Here is a 7,792-nt window from a genome sequence, read left to right on the forward strand (position 1 = left end):
CATTCACTCATTCATAGGCACCATGATACTTGTTATGCTGGACCTGGGGGTCCCGGGGGTGGGTGTGGGTGGCAGGCAGCAGAGAAGAATGAGTGTGTAGGCAGTGGTGTGAGGGGCAGAATCAAGCCAGCTGCTTCCTTAGGATGATAGCTCTGTCTGAAGCCCTGGTCCTGAGCCCTGACCCTCATGTTTGCCCTCTGCCCATCTTGGGGGCACTCACTCAATGTGTTTGTCACCAGTCTCCTCTGGCATGTGTCTCCCAAGGCCACAACATCCCTCATGGACAGCAAGATACCTCATAAACAGCAGGGCTTCAGCCAAGGCAAGGTGGCCTCGGGAGACTGGGGTGGCCTGGCCTTGATCTCTGAGGATGCTGCTTGTGGCTGCCCAGAAAACCTCATGTGGTCCTAACCTCCTTTGGGGTGCCCCTTACCCCAGGTCTGGCTACCTTAGGCCTCAAAGAATCTCCAGCTCAAAAAATTTACAGGTGGGAACGGGTGGTGTTGGTGTTGGTGGTGCATGCCTTTAATCCCAGCACTCGGGAGGCAGAGCCAGGCGGATCTCTGAGAGTTCGAGGCCTGCCTGGTGTACAGAGTGAGATCCAGGAAAGGCGCAAAGCTACACAGAGAAACCCTGTCTCAAAAAAAAAAAAAAAAAAAACCAAAAAATATTTACAGTTGGGCAAACTGAGGTTCAACAAAGGGTTTTTCGCAGATTCCCAGCTACTAGAATCAGAACCGAGAATTCAAATCTCTGGCTCCTCCTCCTGAATTGAGCAGTCACCCTCCATCCGCGGCCCTGACAATAGATTAGTAATAGGGATGGCAGCAGACCTTCTCCGCCTGAGCTGGTGAAATGCACGTTCTCCATCCAGCTTCCAGGGACTCAGTGAGGCAGGAGTTCCTCTCGCTTGGGAACCAGAACCTCAGAGCCAGTCTACCTCACACTGAGGGAATGAGGCCGGGCCTGCTTCCTTTGTGCTTTGTCAGGCCAGCTGAGCAGGGATGCGGCTGCCACCCACCAGAGATGCTGTAGTTCTGGGACTGGCCTACCAGCATGTTGGGTGGCCTGGTCCTCAGGGCAGAGTGACAGTTCCAGGAGGGACATGGTGCAGCGCAGCCAGCCTGCTCCCACCACCCTGCTGGAGCCACCAAGGAGGTCTCCGGTGTCATCCTGCCAGGGTCCACCCTCTCTGACCGGTTTTCCTGGCAGCTGTGGCTCGGGGGGGGGGGGGGGGGGCGGGAGGGGGGGATCAGCTCAGCCCTGGGTGTCCTGCCAAGTGAGGCAGCTGTGGGGTCAGATGCAGCAGCCTCTGGCCTCCCTTCTCCCTGCCTTTGCTCCCGGCTAGTGCTCCACCGTGAGGAGACTTTCTCTCATCCACCTGTCACCCACTGCTGAGTGACAGATCTGCAACTAGCCCTGCGGCTCCCCAGCCAGGCAGTCCCCCACTGTGCCGCCTTGTATTTCCACGGAAGGCTTAATTGTCCCTTTCCCTTCTCTGACAATCCAGCTACCCAGAGAGCCTCAGTCCTGTCCAGGAGTTCAGCTTCCACCTTTTGCGCAGTCAGGGGACGTCATGAGTGACTGCGCTCTGAGCCAAGCAATGGCCATTTTGGGGAGTTCAGCTGCACCCACCACACCACCGAAGGTCATCTCAGCTCTTTGACATGTCCACCCTGACATGGAGGGGCAGCACAAGGCTGAAGTTCTCACCTGAGTAGCCAGCTGCTTGCTTCCTCTCACTGGGCATTGTGGCCTTGGGGGAGGGGGAGTACATAAAGGCCAGGGTGACTAGAGTGAGGCCTTCATTTACAGGGCTGTGCAGAAGCACTCATCTCATTTGAATAACACTTTTCAGGGGCAGCAGGTTGGGGGAGGAGTGTCCACACCGTACAGTAACCCCACCTAGGCTCCGTAAGGAAGCCCAATACATCCATTACTTCCCTAGAGTGAACACTGGCAGAACTGTGCCTTAGGTTTTTTTTGGGACCTAGGGAGGAAGGGTAGATGTGATTTTATGCTTCCCCTGGGGAAGAAATTTAAGCAACAAGGGGGTCACTTTCAGTAAGGGCAGGTGGTAACAGGGGCGCTGTAACTCATGATGTTTGTAAAACAGAGGGAATGGATCCAACCAGAGTGTCCCACAGCCACTCCTAAACTAAGGAGGATAACCAACTACCCTCAGCCACCCCAGAAGCCACAGCCTCCACCAAGATGGGCTATTGGCAGCTGGCTCTCTCCAGCGGCTCAGTGGAGACCCAAGAAACCCTGGTTTTATTTTGCCAGCAGGTATCGGGTGGGCTGCGGAGGGGTATGGCTCACTTCCTCCTCTTGGTAGTCGTGCCAGGAAGGAGGAAATGGGCACAGAGGGGTCAGGAAACGTGCCCAAGATCACACTGAGAGTACACGGCAGACCCAGGTTAGAACACCGGCCATCTGGTGCCGTGGTCGACTCACCATGCACAGATGGCTCCTTCACAAGGAGCCCTCTGCATGTCCTTGAGGATTGGCTCCCACTGGGAAGCAGAAGCAGAGTGTGGAGGGTTAGCATGGGGGATGACTGTGCAGGTCAGGCCTCCCGGGGGCTGCATGCCCTTAGATAAGCCGCTTGACCTCTCTGAGCCTCAGAGGTCTCCATTTTAGCATAGGGATAGCAGCAGCAACCACCCCCTGAGTATTTTCTAATGCTGCATGCCAGGCCCCTTTTAACTGAGGAAAGCAGGCAAGATGAGGGAAGTTGGCAATTCTGCCTCATGGGGGTGGTGGTGGTGAGGACCACCCCAAACAAAGGCCCAGAAGCACCTTCCACACTGTAGCCAGGGCCAGCACCCTGTGCCTGCTGCTGTCTCCTGGGACTGTTCGTCCCCCTGCGCACGGCTGATTGTGCCCAGAGGCTGGTGACAGAGCTCTGGGTAGAAGGTGGAGCATAAGCAAAGAGCTGGGGGAGCAGGTGGACAGCACCAGAAGAGCTGTGGGGTCCAGACTGGGATGCCCGTGCACAGTGGCCTGCTGGAGGCCTGAGGTTGGAAGCCCTGATGTGATTCCATCTGCAGACTCTGTGCTAACGCTACGTCAGGCATGGTTTACTTTCTCCTTGTGGCTCAGAGGGTTGCTGGGGTAGGCTGGGGAGGGGAGGCACCCGGCTGTGTCAGAGAGATCCTAAGGACTATCTCATCAGACAGTTTTCAGTGTGAGCCCCTGGGTTCCTGACTTGCATAGGGTTCGGGTTCACCTGCCAGCCGGGCCCAAGGTAAAGGGTGTGAGCTGGGAAGTTAGACTTCTGGTATGAATGTACAGAAGGTTCTTGTTCACCTTAGGAGTGAAAGTAGAGGTAAGGTATGATGGTACATGCCTCTAAACCCAGCACTGGAGGGGCAGAGGCAGGAGGATTGTAGCAAATTTGAGGCCAGCTTGGTCTACATAGCAGGCCAGCTAGGGCTACACAGTGAGACCCTGTCTCAAAAACAAAACAAACAAAAAACAAGCAAAGAAGAATAAAAATGGAAAAGCCAAACTATACCAAATTTAACCCGTAGTCTTCCAGTCAGGCGAAGGAGCCCTGTCCCCTGGTGGTGGACGGCCCTCTGGGTGGTCTTGCCACATGAACTGGTTAAAAATCTAGCTTTTCACGGAACTCACTGGCATATTTCTCACTTCACTTCTGACTCTGGAGTTATGTTTTCTGTTTCCGATGGGTCATTGTGAAAACAAGCCAATGACTGAAAGGTGAAGCAGACAAAGCTCCAGGGAAAAGAAAGTGAAAGTTTCCACTGTACCCAGCCCAGGGTGAAGTCTGCACACATCCAGACATGGGCGTAGACCAGGGGCGTGTGTGACATGAGTCAGGCCCAGGTTGGCCGGGCTTCAAGTCCTCCTCGATAGATAACTCCTCAGCTGACCCTGTTTCCTGTCTGGAATGGATCACGTGAGGCCCACTCCAGCTACTGGAGGGACTAGGAATGGACAAAGAGAGACGTGAGTGAAAATAGGTAAAACATTAAGACCACTATGCAGTAAGTGCTCAGTAAATGCTACCTTGTACAGTCAACACCTCATGGACACAAGGATGAGAACCACACATTAGATAAAGACTTTATATTGTAAGCCTCGGGTGGCCGATGTGGAGAGACTTTTACCAGAGGGCAGTGAGAAAGGTCAGCGTGTTGTTCCCCCAACAGCAGTGGATGGGAAAGGCAGAGGACCTGAGTGGGATCTCAGTAGCCATGGAAAGAAGCAATGTGTAGGTGCCTGCTACGAAGTCTGGTGGCCTTCAAAACAGGTTCAATGAGAAATGCCAGCCACCAGAGACTGAACACTGCACCGTGTGACTCCTTTAGGAACCCAGTAGGGATGGGGACGCTCAGCAGTGAGTAGGGATATGGTGATATTTTATTTGTGCTGAAATGTGATTTTATTTGTATGTTAATAAATAAAGTTGCCATTTAGCAGAAGTCCGGCGGGGGTGGCACATGCCCTTAAACAGATCACACGGCAGGCAGAATCTCTGTGTGTTCAAGGACACAGCCAAGCGATCACCCGAACCTTTAATCTCAGTACGAACCACAGAGACCTGGAGGTCTGTATAGACAGGCAGTGACGAGGAAGACATGTGGTTGGGTTTAGAACCAATGAGAAGACAGAACAGAAAGTCAATAAAAAGACAGGACACAGGAAGAAGGTCTCTCTCTCTCAGGGGAAGGATGGCAGCAAGTGGTAAGATAAGGTGGCCTTAGCTCTTGGCTACTGCTCCATCTCTGGGCTTTTAACTCTTTATTTGGCTCTGTGTTTTTTATTTAATAAGACCGTTTAGAATTACATCTACATAGGGGTGGACAGAGGGGAGAATCGGGTGGCCGTGTGGTAGGCATGGAGTTCTAGCTGGGGTGGGGGCTTACCTGTAGAGTGCTTGCCAGGCGTGTCTGGGTTCCATCCCCAGCACTTGGAAAATAAAAATAAATAAATAGGTGTGAGGTCTCCTTTGGAGAGAGGGACACTTTTTAGAAGTACATAAAGGTGACAATTACACAATGTTGTAGGTGGATAAATGTCACAGAACTGACACTTTAGATAGCTAAATATCTGTGGTGTGGATTTTACCTCAATTTAAACAACAACAAATGAGTCTCAATACATAGCCCAGGCTACTATTGAACTCACAGTGATCCTCCTGCCTCTACCTCTTAAGTGCTGGGATCACACACGTGCCCTACCATGCCCCAATTAATTTCAATCTACAAAAAGAGAAAAGAAAGATCAGAGTGTGGCTCATCATGGTGCCACAGCTCCCAGGCTGAGTCATCAAGTTAAAGATCACCAGGTCAAAGGTGCCTACATGGCCACCCATATCACCACCTGTGTGGGCAGGGGCTGACATTACAGTTCAGGATTGCTGCCAGAGAGTCCCAAGGGCAGAGGCTGGGTGATTCTTTGGCCTGTGATTTCCACATCACCTCCTGCATGAGTTATGGATAATCTTGCCTGCACGCCTCCAGAAACCAGGACTCAGCAGTCCTTCAGGCTCCTGAGTCCTGTGGGGGCCATCACAACATAGAATAGCATCCAAAGCCAGCTTTGCTCCTGTGAGCCCCGGTTTCCACAGCCAAAACCACATGTAACAGTCACAGGAAGGTTTAGAAGGATAGGAACTCCAAGCGTGTGGTGTGGAGCTGGGCATGCTGGGAGAAGGTACCAGGGACTATTGCTCTCATCTCCTCTCATGCTTGGCAGTTCCAAGATACCTTCAGGGGTCACCTGGATTAGAGATATGTCTGAGGCCATAGCTCAGGGAATGAGCACAGAGTGTAACCCATTCAGCAGGCAGCCGCTATTATCACTTATTCCAACCCTTTTTTTATTTTTATTTATTTTTTGGTTTTTCGAGACAGGGTTTCTCTGTGTAGCTCCAGCTCTCTTGGAACTCATTCTGTAGACCAGGCTGGCCTCAAACTCACAGAGATCCGCCTGCCTCTGCCTCTTGAGTGCTGGGGTTAAAGGTGTGCACCACCACCGCCCAGCTAAAATGTGTAGCAGAGGCTGGCCTCGAACTTGTGATCCTCCTGCCTCTGCCTCCTTCAGCAAATCCTACTGGCATGTGCCACCACAACCAGCTATTCCAACTCTTGCTTGCCCACATGTGCTTCCATACTCTCAGATACTTCCAGAAGCTCACACTGAGAGGTTGTGAAAAACAACCAAGTCCTCCAGGGAAAGAGGGTTTTCACTGGAAACTGGAGTTTTCTGAAGTATTTCCACCATGCTCTTATAACAAAATCTTAATTTAAAGTCAATTAACCTCTGAAACAAAAACCCAAGCTCTTCCGAGTTCCCAATAGAATAGAAGAGGACTATGAGTTTTAATCTCCCCTTAACTGCCGCTCCCCCACCACCACCACACAGGTACCTACTTAAGGGCTCACACTTCCTGTCACTGTCTCCCTGCCCACTTCTCATAAAACTCAGAGAGAGCTGCAGGGAAGGGCCTGTCTGAGTCACCACAGATCTCCCCTGACTGAAGGAATGAGGCTCGGAGAGGTTTAGTTAACTAGCTTGCCTGAGATCACAGAGTAGGTGGTTGGGCTAGTCTCTGTGGTCCAATCAGACCACACCCCGGACTTCCTTAGGACTGCCCTCCCACTCTCTAAAACTGTCTCCAAAAGGCCTACCTGGATACTGTCCAGATGGCCTTCAGTCATTGTACAGATGCTGCGTCACTTGGGAATGGGGAGGAAAGGTCCTTCTGGCCCTGAGTGGCAGCTGGAAATGCCAGCTGGGTGTGTAAAATTCTAGGCAGCGCCCTAAGCAGAGCCAACCAGAAAAACCACAAAAGACATGTGGTTTGCCCTCCCGTGTCTCCTTATCTGTCACTTCAAAACTAAGATCTCAGTCTCTCAATCTCAGGTACAAATTCTCCTGATGGTAGCAGGGTCCTCCAGGCAAAATGCCTCTGCCCCAGAGGTCCTGTGAGGCAGTTCTGCAAACTGACCCCACAGACGAGAAAACTGAGGGTCAGAGACAGGGAAGAAGACAGACTTACCTTAGACCTCAGGACTGCCAGCATCAGAACAGGGTCTCAAGTCAGCCCCTTGGAGCCTGAAGCCTGCGTGTACAGTAGCATGGCTTCCAGTCTGCCAGCCTGGCTTTCTTTCCAATGGCTCCGAACTCCCAGGACCTCATGAGGATAAAGTATCTAAGTGTACAGAAATACTTCAAGCCTGTGCCTTGCACCAATAGACACTCCAAATCATGACATCTGTGGCTGATGATTCTCTCCCAGAGGTGGATAGGGTGTCCCTTTTTGGTAGCCTTACCAACACAATGCCACCTCCTCTCCGGAGCCTTCAGTACCCTTCCAAACCCACAAACTAGGCAGCAAGAATTGGGAAGAGGCTCCAATCTTACCTGGGTTGGAGTGTGGCCTTTGTGAACAGATCCCAGGGGGAGCACCCAGTCTGTAATCTGTAGCCTGCTGGACTGCCAGCTTGCCTGCTGGAAAGTCTGAGGTCAGCTGATGGTCACTCAGAACCACAGAAACCTGGCCTGTCCGGAGCAGGCTGACCTCAGCCTCCCAGCTGCACTTAGCTGGTTGTTTTCTGTGAACATTTTGCCAGCAGCAAACCTCACCCATGCCCTAAAATGAGTAAGTTCAAATTTTGCTCCTAAAATGATGAAGGGACTTGGGGAGAAAGGCTCTTGGTTTTCTTTGAAAAGAATGTCTTTAGAGTCCTGATGTCCTAACAACTTTGGCTCTCCAAGCTCTTGAGGGGTGGAGAGCCCTCATAATTTATACCTGTCT

The 7,792-nt window shown here is 51.9% G+C and overlaps 1 long non-coding RNA gene across 3 annotated transcripts; it reads right to left on the reverse strand.

Moving 5' to 3' along the window:
• Positions 1 to 1,227: 1,227 nt before the first annotated feature.
• LOC121832571 (uncharacterized) lies at positions 1,228 to 7,792 on the reverse strand. Of its 3 annotated transcripts, XR_013042686.1 has the most exons (4): positions 7,399 to 7,792; positions 7,034 to 7,186; positions 4,896 to 4,938; positions 1,228 to 4,578 (listed from the first exon to the last, which is right to left on the reverse strand). It is a non-coding gene; the product is annotated as an uncharacterized LOC121832571 (long non-coding RNA). The 3 variants fall into 3 exon arrangements; XR_013042685.1 differs by having other exon boundaries at positions 1,228 to 4,938; positions 7,034 to 7,168; positions 7,399 to 7,791; XR_006076187.2 differs by having other exon boundaries at positions 1,228 to 4,938; positions 7,399 to 7,791.

Source organism: Peromyscus maniculatus, chromosome 10 (genome assembly GCF_049852395.1).
Source record: "Peromyscus maniculatus bairdii isolate BWxNUB_F1_BW_parent chromosome 10, HU_Pman_BW_mat_3.1, whole genome shotgun sequence".
Classification (NCBI taxonomy): Eukaryota; Metazoa; Chordata; class Mammalia; order Rodentia; family Cricetidae; genus Peromyscus; species Peromyscus maniculatus.